Source organism: Macrotis lagotis, chromosome X, assembly GCF_037893015.1.
Source record: "Macrotis lagotis isolate mMagLag1 chromosome X, bilby.v1.9.chrom.fasta, whole genome shotgun sequence".
Lineage (NCBI taxonomy): Eukaryota > Metazoa > Chordata > Mammalia > Peramelemorphia > Peramelidae > Macrotis > Macrotis lagotis.
The window spans coordinates 237,634,420-237,650,328 of record NC_133666.1 but is presented as its reverse complement, the minus strand read 5'-3'; the positions used below and the strand labels follow the sequence as shown (position 1 = coordinate 237,650,328).

Here is a 15,909-nt window from a genome sequence, read left to right as displayed (position 1 = left end):
AAATGAGAACAGATAAAAAGGAACCTGACCATAGATAATTACTTTGGTCCCATGGAAGATCAAAACACACATTCAGATGACGACAAAGTCCAAGCTTCTGTATCCAAAGCCTCCAAGAAAAATAGGAATTGAGCTCAGGCTATGGCAGAGTTCAAAAAATATTTTGAAAACCAAGTAAGGGAGGGAGAAGTTAAAGTGGGAAGAGAAATAAGAGAGATGCAGGAAAAACATGAAAACCAAGTCAGTAGTTTGATCAAGGAGATACAAAAAAAACTGCTGAAGAAAGTAGCATGTTAAAAATAGTTTAGGTCAAATGGAAAAAGTAGTCCAAAAAGTTTATGAGGAGAAAAATACTTTAAAAATCAGAATTGGCTAGATGGAAAAGGAAATAAGAAAGTTCTCTGAAGAAAATAGCTCCTTCAAATGTCAAATGGAGTGAAAAGAAGTTGATGACTTTGTGAGGAATCAAGAAACAATAAAAACCCAAAGAATGAAAAACTAGAAGAAAATGTGAAATAGCTCACTGGAAAAACAACTGACCTGGAAAACAGATTCAGGAGAGATAATTTAAAAATTATAGGGCTACCTGAAAGTCATGATCAGGAAGAGAGCACTGACTTTATTTTAAAAGAATTTTAAAGAAAATTTTAAAAAGAATTTTAAAAGGAAAAACTGCCCTAATATCCTAGAAGCAGAAGATAAAATAGAAGTTGAGGGAATTCACCAATCTCCTTCTGAAAGAGATCCAAAAAAAAAAAAAAATAACCCCCAGGAATATTATAGCCAAATTCCAGAATTTCCAAGTCAAAGAGAAAATATTACAAGTAGCCAGAAAGAAACAATTCAAATATCGTGGAACTACAATCAGGATTACACAGGACTTAGCAGCATTTACATTAAGGGCTCATAGGACTTGAAATATAATATTCTGGAAGGCAAAAGAGCTTGGAATACAACCGAGAATCAACTGCTCAGCAAAATTGAACATCCTCTTCCATGAGAAAAGGATGGACTTTCAATGAAACAGGGGAATTTCAGATGTTCCTGTTGAAACGACCAGAGCTGAACAGAAAATTTGATCTTCAAATACAGGACTCAGGTGAAGCATAGAGAGGGTGGATGAGAAGGGTAAATTATGAGGGACTTAATGATGATGAACTGTGTATATTCCTGCATGGAAAGATTATACTGATAATACTCAGAAATACCTTCTCATTTATTAGAGCAGTTAGAAGGAGCTTATATAGACAAGGCACAAGAGAGAGCTGAATATGAAGATATAATATAGTGATTGTAAAGATTGAGTCAATGGATGAATGTACTGGGAGAAAGGGAACAGAGAGGTAGAATGAGATAAAATATTTCACATAAAAATATAGAAAAAAATATTTTCACAAATACTTTACATAAAAGAATCAGAGAAAAAAAACTTTTGTACTAGAGTGGAATGTGGGAAGGTGAGGGGGGTGAATGAGTGAGCCTTCATTCTCATTGGAAATGGCTCAGAGAGGAAAAAAAAATACACACTTAATAAGGTAAAGAAATCTTTTATCCTAGAGGAAAAAGGAGAGGATGGGAATGGGAGAAAGGGGACAGAGGGAGGGGAGGGGGGGTGTACGTGATAGAGGTGGTCAGATTCAATGCACTTATTTATTTATTGATTTTTGCAATGGTTGGAGGGAATTACAATCAGCAATAGCAACTGTGGGGGAAAAAATGGAAGTAACTTCTTTGATGGACTTCTGATAAGGAATGTGATCCACCCCAGAGACAGATCTGATAGTATCTGAACACAAACTGAAGCACATTTTTTTTTCTCATTCTTTCACTTTATTTCTTATGAGGTTTTTTATTTTTGTGAGGGGAGGGGGGATTATGTTTACTTTTAGAACAAGACTATTTTAATAATGCATAAATAAGTAAAAATGTAAATTAAAAAATAAAAGGTGTTTCCCCTTTAAAAAAAATAAAAGGTACAGTGTACATGCCCATTATCAGTGTTCTGAAATCACAATTAGTTTCAAGAGATTCTTATGATATAGTTAATTGTGGAGGTATGGAAGACAGAGAGTATACAAAATTTAGTGACTTTAAAACTTCAGATGGCTTCCCATAATGGTTAGATCAAAGCTTATCTCTACCAACAGTCCTTTGGAATGCCTATCCTACCATAATTGTGCTATTTTTACCAATGATCATCTTTGCTAATCTTATGGATATGAGGTAGAATCTCCACGTCATTTTCATTTTATTAGTAGCTTTGAACATTTTTCTATGTGGTTGTTGATAGTTTATATTTCTTCTTTTGAAAACTTTATCTACACCGATCACTTACCTATTGGATAATGACTTTTATTATATATTTGTATCAATTCTACAAATATCTTAGATCTCAAGTCTTTATCTAAGAAATTATTTATAAATATTTTTCTCTTGGTTAACTATTTTCTAATTCTTCCTGTATTAGTTTAACTTATGCTAAAACTTTTATGTAATCTATTAAATTAAAAGTTTTTACGGAAACAACCAATTCATCCTAGATTAGAAGGAGAGCAGAAAATTGGGAGAAAAATTTATAGCAAATTTCTCTGATAAAGTACTCCTTTCTCAAATATATAGAGGGAATATGCCAAATTTATAAGAACATGAGTCACTGAATATGACCATTAATCAAAGGAAATGAACAGGGAGTTTTCAGATGAAGAAATCAAAATTATCTAAAGTTAAATTAAAAATACTCTTAATCACTTTTGATTTGAGAAATACAAAGTAAAACAACTCTGAGGTGCCATTTCATATCTATCAAATTGACTAATATGACATAAAAGTAAAATGTCATGTGGGAGGGAATGTGGGAAAATTGGTAAACTGATGGAGTTGTGAAGAGATTCTGTAGTTCTGGAGAGCAATTTAGAACTGTGCCCAAAGAGCAATAAAACCATACTTACTTCTATGACCTAGCAATACCATTACTAGGTCTGTAGCCCAAAGAGATGAAACACAACAAGGAAAAGGACCTATTTGTACAAATATATTTGTAACAGCTCCTTTGGTGGTGTCAAAGAATTGGAGATTGAGGGGATGCTCATCAATTGGGTTATGACTGAACAAGTTTTGGTGCATGATTATGAAGGAATACTATTGTGCTATTAGAAATGATGAGCAGGCTGATTTAAGACAAATCTGGAACAGACTTACAAGGAGTGAGCCGAACCAAGAGAACATTGTATACAGTATTAACAATACTGTATACATCTGTGAATGACTTATCTACTCCTAACAATAAGATTCTTGATAATTCTAAGGACTTATGACTTAACATGCTATCCGCCTCCAGGGACAGCTTAGGTGGTACAATGCATAGAACACCTGCCTGGAGTCAGGAATTCTTGAGTTCAGTGATGTGACATTTTTGAAGTCATGACATGAGCACTGGGAGAGATTGATGAATTTGGAAGCTAATGTGTTTGAGGCTATGCCAGTATGTATATTTCAGTCTTTACATTTAAGGATAGGAGGGTATAGGTTGGATTCAAAAAAAGGAAGTTGGTGAGCCAGTTATTGAAATCTTTAACAGAGGAGGGAGACTGACTTGGATAGTAAGCCATCTATCTGTCTGTCTGTCTGTCTGTCTGTCTATCTGTCTGTCTGTCTATCTATCTATCTATCTATCTATCTATCTATCTATCTATCATCTATCTTCTATCCATCATCTACCTGTCTACCTAGCTACCTATACACAGACACACACACACACATTTATACACATGCATATAAAATTAACATTAAAATAGAGTTCCACAGGGCATAGTGGAAAGAGAGGGCAGAATGGAATCAACACATAGGAGAGGTAAGGTCAATCAACATGTGAGGATGAGGAAATTACATGGTGATAGTGAAAGAGAAGTTTTGCCTAGGCACCCTTTGATTCTGAATCAAATATACACAAATCTGAGAGAGGGAGGGAGAGAGGGAGGGAGGGAGGGAGGGAGTGAGAGAGAGAGAGAGAGAGAGAGAGAGAGAGAGAGAGAGAGAGAGAGAGAGATTCAAGTAATCTAAGTTTGCCATTCCACTTAATGAGTATATATTCACAATGAGCATAAGATGGGAGATATGAATTTGTTGTTCCCTCAGTCTCAGCCTCCTGTACTTTTCATAGTGTAAGCATCTCCTTATGTTGAATATGATTCTAGAATCTTTTCTTTAAGGCCTCTAGAGGCAGTCTATTAATTCTGCTTAGAGTGATTTTTTTTTTTTTTTTTTTTTTTTTTTAGTTTTTGCAAGGCAATGGGGTTAAGTGGCTTGCCCAAGGCCACACGGCTAGGTAATCATTAAGTGTCTGAGGCCGGATTTGAACTCAGGTACTCCTGACTCCAAGGCCAGTGCTCTATCCACTGCACCACCTAGCCGCCCCTAGAGTGATATATTTTTATAGAAGGAAAAACTTAAGTGCCATTCTACCATTTCCTGGACCCTGCCTTATTACCTTTGACTTCTTTGTGTTTTCTCTCTTTATCTAATGGTAAAGCAGGAACAGGAAACAGTTATATGATGATATGATTATCCTCTATATCAATTACATTTATGTGTGAAGCCATTTAAAATTTTTTTTCCTCTTGTCATAAGTTTTTCTACCAGTCAAGTCTTATTTTCTTAAAAAATTTGAATGGACATCTTGCTTCCCATCTATCTTCTGATCAATAGCTTAGCTGGGTGTGATGAAAAATAAAAATTTACATTGTTGTTTCCATAGTAACCATCTCAGATTCACTTGCTCTTTTAGATGACTACCCTCTTTTAAAAAGATCTTTCTTTCTAGCTACAACTATTTAAAGGTATTTAATGAACCTTATGGCCAGATGAAGTTATTTTCAAGGCTAATTTTGATTATTCTTAGTTTTTTGGCTTTAAAACTTAATCCCCATGAAAATGTAACTCCACATATATTTAATAACTATAGTTAACCACAGCCTCCAGCTTATATTAACTTCTCTAAGTAGGATAAAGCTAGAGAAAATGCTACTGTCAGTAAACTTTGACTGATGGACCCAGTAGCTTTGTACTTCTTGAACTTATGAAATTTTTTCCAAGCTAGGAAATACCCGTCTCAGGTTATTTGGTCACCTGTCTTCAGGGAAAGCAACAAAAAGTAGAAGAAGCAAATGGAGCTTTGCAAAGTAGACCTAGCAAACTCATTCCAGAATGGGGGGGGGGGTACATTAGATATCATAAGAGCTACAGGTTCAGGAAAGAAGAGAATAAGGGAATGAAAAAAAAAACTATTTAAGTATGATCTTTTTGTTAAGCATCTTGTTAAACTCTGGGGTTACACATATAAAAATGTGCCCATTTCTGTCCTCAAAGAGCTGATAGCACAATTTGGGGGACTAGAGTTGGAAAGAAAAGACTGGAGAGAGGATCATACAGAAGCTATTCATGGAATGGCATGGTTTGGAAATGAAAAGCAAGTGTTATGGTGCCTGATTCTGTGTCATGTAAGATCTCCTCTACTACCCCATGTCCCTCTAAGTGTCCTAGGCAAGAATCTGAGCCCTATCAGGAATCTGGAAAGGGTTAGAGTGAAGGTGACATAATCTTAAGAATGAGCAGGTCATGGTATACACAGGGGATGCATAGTTCTTTTACTTCCAATTTTATCCTGTATGACTTATATGCATGTAGTTGTTTCTCCCCTTTTAGAATTCAAGCTCCTTCAATTCTAAAAGATTTGTGATGAAAATGCCTTTCATAGTCAGAGGAAAACCATGGAGCCTGAATATAGACCAAAGCATATTATTTTCACTTTTTAAAATCTGTTTTGTTTTTCTTTTTTCTCATTTTTTTCCTTTTTTATTCTGATTCTCTTTTTACAACATGATTAATATGAAAACAATGTTAAACATAATTGTACATATATTACTTTATCAGATTATTCCCTGTCATGGGGAGGAGGGAGGGAAGACAGGTAGTGAGAAAAGTGTAGAACTCAAAAATTTACAAAAAGATGAATGTGACAAACTAGATTTACATGTAATTGCAAAAAAGGGACTGTTTTTGTCTTTTTATCTCGGTGCTCATTCTAGTGTCTTGAATACATCATAGAGGTAATCTAAGAATGGTGACAGGCCAGACCTCTGGTAGCTGAAGTCTAATACTGGAACAGAAAAAATTGTCATATGTTATTTAACAGTTAACAAAAAGAGGTTTACTTACCCAATTGAAATAGGAACAATATCTACCAGAAATTCTTCCCTCTCTCAACAACTTGAGTTCAACTTGTTTTTCCCTTAAAAACAACTAATTGTGAACTTGACTTAGGGATGGGGCAGGACTCAATCTGTTCTTCCTGGTAGCTTTGGCAATATTGAGTTGTCTTCCTCTTGACTTAAGGGCATAAAAAGGCCTACCCATGTTGGACTGGATTCCCTTAGAGTTGGTAGATATCCCTAGAGCAGGGGAGTCATCACCCTGCCTTCTCCTTCCCCTTCCTCTTCCCCTCCAAGTGCTACTATATTCTTGTTGAAATACTAACTATGATAGGGTTAAGGTACATACTTGAGTCATAACAAGGGAAGGAGATTCAAAAAGGATATGCCTTGAGGTCACCTTAAGTTAACATACCTGAGTATAGCTCTCCTGCCTCTGAGTTGACCCTCCTCCCCACCCCTAGTAAAATTGTTTTTCCTTTTAAAAAAAAATCCTGCAACATGAAGTTATTAGGTGTCTTTTATGTACAAGGATCTGGGGATACAAACAAAAGAACAGAGTAATCCCTGTCCTCAAGGATATTGCATTCTACCTGGTAGAAAAAACACACAGAGATACTAATATAAACTACATAAAAATTGGAATGGGGATGACATTAACAACTTGGAGAAATAAGAGAATCCTCTAGGAGGAAATGCTGGGGCTTGCAGAAAGCTAGGCAGAGTTGAAGGAATAGAAAATTGCCTGTGAAAAGCCATAGAGGTGGTGTGTGGAATTTTATTTATGGGGAGTAGCAAACTGACTAGTTTTCTGAAATGTAGAATGATAATCTCAAGCACAGTATTGTATTAATATAAATTTTTAATATATACGTGATCACATATGTATGCATGAGCAATAAAAGTAATGGAACTACAAAAGGAAGTGAGCAAGAGAGGTGTTGATAGAGTGGTCCCTGGATAGAATTTTTTAACTGCAAACAAATATAATAAAAGTAAGAATTATAAATACTTACACAAAGTAAGGACACTGATGCTATTTACTTAGTGTAATGTACTTAAGATCACATAAATAAATGGAGGTCAAATTTTTGTGGGATATAGAAATCTATTTAAATGCAAGTGAAGGAAAAGATAACCTTAACTCTCAAAGATGATAGGTCTTTAAAAAGTGCATTGAAAAAACTGAGGGTTGAGGTAGAATCAATGTGGTTGTAATTAGAGCCACTAAAGGAAATTATTTGGGTATATTAGATGATCAAAGGGTATGCACATTTTTCTTGCCTTTTGGGCATAATTCCAAACTGCTCTCCAGAAGGGTTGGATCAGTTCACAGCTTACACCAACAATGCATTAGTGTCCCAGATTTCCCACATCCCTTCCAAGATTGATCATGATCCTTTCTGGTCATATTGGCCAATCTGAGAAGGGTGAGGTGGTACCTCAGAGATACAGCTAGGTAATTATTAAATGACTGAGGCTGTATTTGAACTCAGGTCCTCCTGACTCCAGGGCTGGTGATCTATCCACTTCGCCACTGAGCTGCCCCCCACAATCCATTCTTAAATTTTGCCTACAAGTTCTTTAAAAATGGGTTGCCATAAGATTTTAAAAAATTATTTTACCCTTTCAACTTATGTACCCATTGAGAAGGCAAGAAATATACAAATTACAAATATGAAGTCATACCAAAAAAAAATTCTGCATTAGACGTGTTTCAAAAGAAAAAGCTCATGAAAAAGAGGAAAAAAGTAAGCTTCATTTTTTTCTGAATTCATCAGTTCTTTATCTGGAGTTGGCTAATATTTTTCATAATGAGTCCTTCAGGATTGTTATGAGTCATTATATTAATCATTTGCTTTTTCATAGTTGATTATCTTTATAATTTTGCTGTTATTATGTTAATTGTTCTCCCATATCTGTTTATTTTTCTTAGCATCAATTCATATAAATTTTCCTAGATCTTTCTGAAACCATTTCCTGCATTATTTCTTATGGCATAATACTGTTGCATCACATTTCATATGCCATTAAGTGGTTGAGCTATTCCTCAGTTAATGGGCATCCCCTTGATTTACAGTTCATAAGCACTACAAAAAAAAAGGTGCTATAAATATTTTTGTGCATATGGGTCCTTTTTACTCCTGATCATATTGGGAAGGCTTCTAACTTGTCCTTATTACAAATAGTGTGTGCTCTTGGTTTTTTAATAGATGCTACTTATAATTTTAAGAAAAGCTCTGTTCCTATGCTTTCAACTTTTTTTTTAAGCAGGAAGGGATGTCATATTTTGTCAAAAGCCTTTTCTGCACCTTTTGAAATAATCATAAGATTTTTATTGTTTTGTTATTGATATAACCAGTTATGCTTATAATTTTCCAAATATTGAATCAGCCTCCCATTTCTGGTATTAAAATAGAAAATTGTGCATTTGAAATGTTTGCTTTCTGCACTTGTTTAAGAGGTTTTGATGACTTAATACATGGTCGATTTTTCTGAAGTTGCTATTCATAATTGAGAGATAAGCATACTCCTTTCTATTCCCAATCAATATTCTTTAGAGATTTATTTATCTAATTTTTTCCAAAATTTTATTCTTCTCCTTAATTTCTTGTTTTCTACTGGTTAATTTATCTAGGTGTAAGAAGGGTGAATTGCTCTCCCTCACTCTTATTCTGTTTCTTCCTGAAACTAATTTTTCCTTCAAAAATTTGACTGCCATGCCATTTACTACACATTTTCAGTAATGATATTAATTCATCATCTATGATACTTTTTTTAGCAAATGTAATTTCTCTATCTCTTTTAATTAGGTTTGTTTTTGTTTTTCCTTTGTCTGAGATCATAATAGTTACCCCGTCATTTTTTTTTAATTTTACCTGAAGCAGAATAGATTCTGTTCCTGCCCCTTACTCTAACTCTACATGTATCTTTGTGTTTCATTTGTTCTTATAAATAATATATCATTGGATTCTGGTTTCTAATCCTTTCTACTAACATCTTGCATTTTGTGGGTAAGTTCATTCCATTCATAACTCTGAATTTGCTTTCATCCTACTTTCTAATACTTACCCTCTTTTTTTTATATTCAGTTTATCCTTAGAAGTCTATTTTGTTTCAGATCACTATTTTTCTTATTTTCCTTCCTCATATTCCTCTCTTCCCTTTCTCTGAAATCCTACTTCCCTGTTGGGTAAGATGAATTTCTGTATGCAACTGTGTGTGTTTATTTTCCTCTCTTTCAGCTAGTTCAGATGAGAATGTAGTTCAAGTTTTGTTATCTCCTCCCCTTTTTCTCCTTTATTCTATGCATTCTTCCTTTATTTTTTTGATAAATAGCATTTTATTTTTTCCAATTACAGCAAAGATAATTATCAACATTTATTTTTAATAAGACTTTGAATTCAAAGTTTTTCCCTTCCTCTTTCCCCCCTTCCTTCTCCAAGATAGCAAACAATCTGATATAGATTATACATGTACAATCACTATACACTCTTCCTTGTATGCCCCATTTATCTAAGATTATTTCCCACATTCTTCCTCTCCCTTACCCATTTCTTGAGATGTCCCTCTTTCTCACACTGCCAGTCTTTTAGCATCATCCCAAAGTAATAGAACCACAGCCATGGTCTCTAAGTAGACTTTCTCTAACATTCCTAGTAATGATAACATTCTAAGGACTTCTATGTATTATCTTTTGTATGGAATGTAAACAATTTAACCTTACTCAGTCCCTTATGATTTCTGACCCAGGTTTATGTTTTTGTATTTCTCTTTAGTTTTATGTTTGATTGCCAGTTTTTCTTTTCATTTCTGCCCTATAGAATCCACTCAGTTTTGTTGGGTAAGTTATTCTTGGTTATACTTCCAGTTCCTTTACCTTCTGGAATAAAATATTTCTTTCTGACTGCTTGTAGAATTTTTTCCTTGATTTGGTAGTGCTGAATTTTGGCTATAGTATTTCTGGAAATTTTCATTTTGAGATTCTTTCATGGGGTGTTGGGTTGATTCTTTCAATTTCTGCCTTGCCTTTTGGTTCCAATGTTTGAGCAGATTTCATATGCATGTGTGTATATATATATATATATGTATATATACATATATACATATATATATACACACATATATATTTTGGAAATATGATGTTTAGGCTCTTTTTTTGATTTTGACTTTTAAGTAGTCCAGTGATTCTTTAATTACTTCTCCTTGATGTATTTTCTGGGTTTGTTTATTCTGTGAACTATTTCATATTCTATTTTTTTCTGTCCTTTGACTTTTCTTTTATTATTAATGCCTCATAGAATCATTCCTTTCCCTTGACCAATTCTAATTTTTAGAAAATTATTTTATTCAGTGAAGTTTGTGTTTCTTTTTATTATTAAGCCAATTCTCATTACTAAGGAGTAATTTATTTTAGAATTTTTTATGTTTCTCTTACTAAGCTGTTAATTATCTTTTTTTTGTTTTTGTTTTTTGCAAGGTAATGGGTAAGTGACTTGCCCAAGGTCACACAGCTAAGTAATCACTAAGTATCTGAGCTCACATTTGAACTCAGATCCTCCTGACTACAGGGCCAGTTCTCCATCCACAATGCCACCTAGCTGCCCTGTTAATTATCTTTTCATAATTTTCTTGTATTTTTCATTTCTTTTCTCAATTCATTCTCTATTATTCTTACATGATTTCAAAATCACTTTTTGTTCTTTTTTTCTCACTTCTCTTTAATTCTTCAAAAATTCTTGAACTTTTGGTTACTTTGTATTTTTTCTTGGAGGCATTGAATCATTGTCTTCTATGTTTATGTGTTGATCTTCTCTGTCACAGTAGTAGCTATAGTAATGGTAATAGAAATAGTAGAAGTAATAGTTGTAGTAGCAGTGGTAGTAATGTGAATAGAAGTAGTAGTAGAAGAACAAGAAGCAGCAGAAGAGGGGAGGAGAAAGAAAGAGAAAAAAAGAGAAGAAAGAAGAATATTATATGGACAGATTCTTTTTTCTTTCTTTTTTTTTTTTTGGTAGTTTGCTCATTTTCCCAATGTGCTTCTTAACTCTGGACTTTATTTTACATTAAATACTTCTTATCTGTGGGGTGGAGGTGGGGTGATTGATGTCTTAGGTCTTTCTCTTACTTTCACAGCACAGTCTAGTTTTTAGTGCCTCAAATGTGGTGAGATCCAGGACAAGGTCAGTTTCCTGCCCTCTGCAAATTCTTGACCCAGTTTGGGTCTGCTGGCTTGTGTGTGTCTGAGTTTCACTAGAAGCTAAGTCAATCATAGCCCATTGGGAGGTTCTGCAGGTTGGCTTCCTCATGGTTTTGGTTTCCTGTCCTGTTTATTTCACTTCAGGCTTTCATGTGGAAATGATCAATTAGAACTGAGTCCCTTCTCTGCTTTTGAACTTAGAGCCACACTGCTATGTTTCTGGAACTTGTTCCTTGTCCCTTTCTCCTTCAGGGCCTCTTCTTCCTTACTACCATGCCTGTTCCTTTCCCCCTTAGAATGTTGACCCAGAATCAGGTAGAGGGTGACAGTTATCAGATATTATCCTGTCCTAGGTGCTACTCCGGAGATTCCCTGGGATCTCTTTCTAAGCGCTCTTTGGGCATTGTGCTCCTCCCTCTGTCCTCTGCTACAGCCATAGCTTCTTGCTGCTTTTGTCTATTGTGCTACTGCTGCTTCTGTTTTGCATTTCTGGCCCCACCTAGTGCCTTTATATCTTCTGTCTGTCTTCTTAAGCTCCTCTGGGATGGAAAAGTTTGGATACATTTTCCAAGCTCTTTTGTGGTCTTAAAATACATTCAAATACTGGCTCAATTTCTACTCCAGAATTTATTCTGCTGTTCGTGACAATACAAGTATTGACCCTACTAATTTTTTTTATGAATTTGATTTAAAAAAAAAGACTGTAGAATTTTACATTTATTTTACATTATTCTTAATTATTATTCCTATTATTACATTATTTCTAACATTTCATCTTTTTTGCTATTAAGTATTCTTGATTATAAATCTTTTGGGGAACAGATGTTGTTGCTATCATGATAGCTTTCTCTGCAAAATTCATATCATTTCTAGGCTCTCTGATCCTTTAATGTTCAAGCTGTTAAGTCCTGCCTATCCTGATTGTGGCTCCCTTGTATTTAAATTGCTTCTTTTTAGCTGTTTTCAGTATTTTTCTCCTTTAGTTGATAATTCCTCCAAGATATTTTGAGCTAAAAAATTGTTTTACTCTTTTCTTGTGGATTCTGTCTCTTTAGGGTCTATTTAGAGGCTTCATTTAAAATTATTTTGGGAAAAGCTCCTGGAGCTTTTCCTCACTGTCTTGGCTCCCCAAAATTCATGTCATTTGCAAAATTTACATATTGGAATCTTTGCTTTCAATAATGTCATTGGTAAAACTATTGACTAATACAGGATAAAATTTCCTCTCTGGGGCATTCCAATATAAATCTTCTGCTAACTCAAAATGGTCATTAATAATTTCTTTTTAAGTCTGGTGATTCAGTCCATTCTAAGTTCATTTTTTTTTTTTTTTTTTGCAAGGCGGTGGGGTTAAGTGGCTTGCCTAAGGCCACACAGCTAGGTAATTATTAAGTATCTGAGTCTGGATTTGAATTCAGGTTCTCCTGATTCCAGGGCCGTTTCTTTATCCACTGCGCCACCTAGCTGCCCCCTGAGTTCATTTTTACTATCATTTAGCCCGCATCTTTCCATCTCTGCCAGTAAAAACGTGTAAACCTTTTTTGAATGCCCTGCTGACAAATTATCTAAGTATACTCACAGCCTTGTCTTGAGCTAACAGTCCAGTAATTAATCCATCATGATCTTTTTTTCTTCATTAAAATTTTTTTATTACACTAATACATTGTTGGAGGAGTTGTCAACTGATTCAGTCTTTCTGTAGAGCAATTTATAATTATGTCCAAAAGGCAATAAAAATGTGCTTACCCTTTGATCCAGCAATACTACTTCTGGGTCTGTATCCTGAAGAGATCATGAAAAAGGGTAAAAATCCCACATATTCAAAAATATTCATAGCAGCTTTTTTTTTTATAGTGGCAAAGAATTGGGGATTGCCCATCAAATGGGGAATGACTGAATGTATGTGATGGAACACTATTGTTCCCTAAGAAATCATGAGAGTTGGGGGGTGGCTAGGTGGTGCAGGTGGGTAGAGCACCGGCCCTGGAATCAGGAGTACCTGAGTTCAAATCTGACCTCAGACACTTAATAATTACCTAGCTTTGTGACCCTGGGCAAGTCACTTAGCCCCATTGCCTAGCAAAAACTTAAAAAAAAAATCATGAGAGTTAGGATTTCAGAAAAGCCTGGAAAGACTTTCATGAATTGATGCTGAGTAAGATGAACAAAACCAGAAGAACATTGTACACACTGGCAGCAACATGGGGTGATGATCAACCATGATGGACTTGTTTATTTCAGCAATACAGTAACTAGGGACAGTTTTCAGGGACTTGTGATGGAGAATGCCATCCGAATCCAGAGAAGGAACTGAGGAGTTTAAATGAAGACCAAAGCTTATTATATTCAATTTTTAAAAGTTGTCTTATATAATTTTGTTATCTCTAATGTTTTCTTTCTTCCTTTTGGATCTGATTCTTTTCCCCAACATGTCCAATTTTGATCTATGTTTAGCAGGGTTACAAATGTAGAGCCTGTATCAGATTGCTTTCTGTTGGGGGGTGGAGGGAGGGAGAAAAATTATAAAGCTTAAAACTTGCAAAAAAATGATTGATAGAAGCTACCATTATATATAGTTACAAAAACAAAATATTTATGAAATAAAAATATCTTTCAACAAAAATTTATTGATGCCATTTCTGAATATTATTTCTTCTATCCTGTAAACCCCAGTGTCTTCCCTTGTAATAAAGAAAACAAAAAGTTTTAAGTAAAACTAAACCACTGAAACATTGATATTGTTTAAATGCAATCTTCCTTTCTTATTGTCTATTTTCCAGTGACAGATAGTGAATTTCTTCTCATCTTTAGAGCTAAGATTGATAATAATTGCATATTGTTTAGCTTCATTTTATTTTCATAATTTTTTGATAGCCATTGTATGTTATTTTCATATTTGTTTATGCAGTTCTGCATTTGTTTCTCTGAATTTCTCATATTGGTTAGTTCTCAGAATTTACTAAATCTATTACATTGCTATACAACAATTTGTTCAGTTATTTCTCAGTTGATGGGCATCCACTTCAATTCAAATTCTTTGTGAGCACAAAAATTACTATTATGGATATTCTGCTATTGTAGGAGATCTTTCTTTAGATACTCAACTGTGGGATCTCTGGGTCAAAGAGGACATTTTTGGTGTGACTTCTTGAAAAAAAACCCTGTTTGGGGGGAGCTAGGAAGTATATTGGATAGAGTACCAGCCCTGGAGTTGTCAACTGATTCAGTCTTTCTGTAGAGCAATTTATAATTATGTCCAAAAGGCAATAAAAATGTGCTTACCCTTTGATCCAGCAATACTACTTCTGGGTCTGTATCCTGAAGAGAACATGAAAAAAGGTAAAATCCCGCATATTCAAAAATATTCATAGCAGCTTTTTTTTATAGTGGCAAAGAATTGGGGATTGCCCATCAAATGGGGAATGACTGAATGTATGTGATGGAACACTATTGTACCTTAAGAAATCATGAGAGTTGGGGGGTGGCTAGGTGGTGCAGGTGGGTAGAGCACTGGCCCTGGAGTCAGGAGAACCTGAGTTCAAATCTGGCCTCAGAACTTAATAATTAACTAGCTGTGTGACCTTGAGCAAGTCACTAAACCCCATTGCCTTGCAAAAACTAGAAGAAAAAAAAAGAAAAAACCCTGTTTGCTTTTTAGTGATCACTGGCACTTCCTTTTCTAAGTGCTCACAAATGATTTCTTTAGTAATATGTATAGAGTTTTGCCTGGAATAGAAATTATATTCATGGGGCCACAGGTAGCAGACTCCACCTTCCTTTCTTGAAAATTGGGACTCCATTCTTCAATCCTGCAGCAGTGTTTCTGTTCCAGATCTTTCAAATTTCACTGATAGGAGCTTAGCCCAAATTACATCTATTTGTTCTGTTAGTACCTTAGGGTAGAGTTTATTTATGCCTGGCTACTGAAACTCACCAAGGGAAGCTAGGTCTTTTCATATATCTTTTCTTTTCACTTATCCTTGGTTTCTACTCTTCACTTATCTGTAGTTTCTACTACTTGCTAAACACATCCCCCCCCCCCCCCCAATCCAGAGTATCTTCTTTTTGGAAGAGAAAACAGAATCAAAACAATCACTGACATTTCTGTTGTTTTTTGAGAGTCATAAAACATCTTACATATATCTCTTTTGTTATTCCCATAATTATTCTCATTTTATAAAAGAAGAAACTAAGTCTGAGAGAGGTTAGTAACTTGCTCATGGTTACATAGTTATGAAGTTTCTGAGGTAGGATTTGAACCCAGGTCTCTCTGGACTTCATGATCAACATTCTTTCAACTCTGACAAGCTGAATTGTCCAACTTTTTAATAACGAGGATGATAATAATAGCATGTTTATAGTGCTTTAAAGTTTGCAAAGAACTTGACTTATATAACCCATTTAAATCTTTACAATTCCGAGGAAACTGAGACAGAGATGAATTAAATGACTTGCTATGGATCAATCAGCTGGAAAGCATTTGAGGCAGGATTTAAACCCAGG

The 15,909-nt window shown here is 34.8% G+C and overlaps 1 protein-coding gene and 1 long non-coding RNA gene across 5 annotated transcripts in view; one reads left to right on the top strand and one right to left on the bottom strand.

The window, feature by feature from the left end:
- Positions 1–9,848, bottom strand: part of LOC141497886 (uncharacterized) — a 120,619-nt gene extending 110,771 nt beyond the window's left edge. For all 3 annotated transcript variants that reach the window (XR_012471483.1, XR_012471481.1, XR_012471482.1), the window contains exon 1: positions 9,758–9,848. This is a non-coding gene — a long non-coding RNA (uncharacterized LOC141497886). The remainder of the gene's footprint in view (positions 1–9,757) is intronic.
- Positions 1–15,909, top strand: part of ATG10 (autophagy related 10) — a 319,260-nt gene that overhangs the window by 31,801 nt on the left and 271,550 nt on the right. The window lies entirely within an intron of this gene.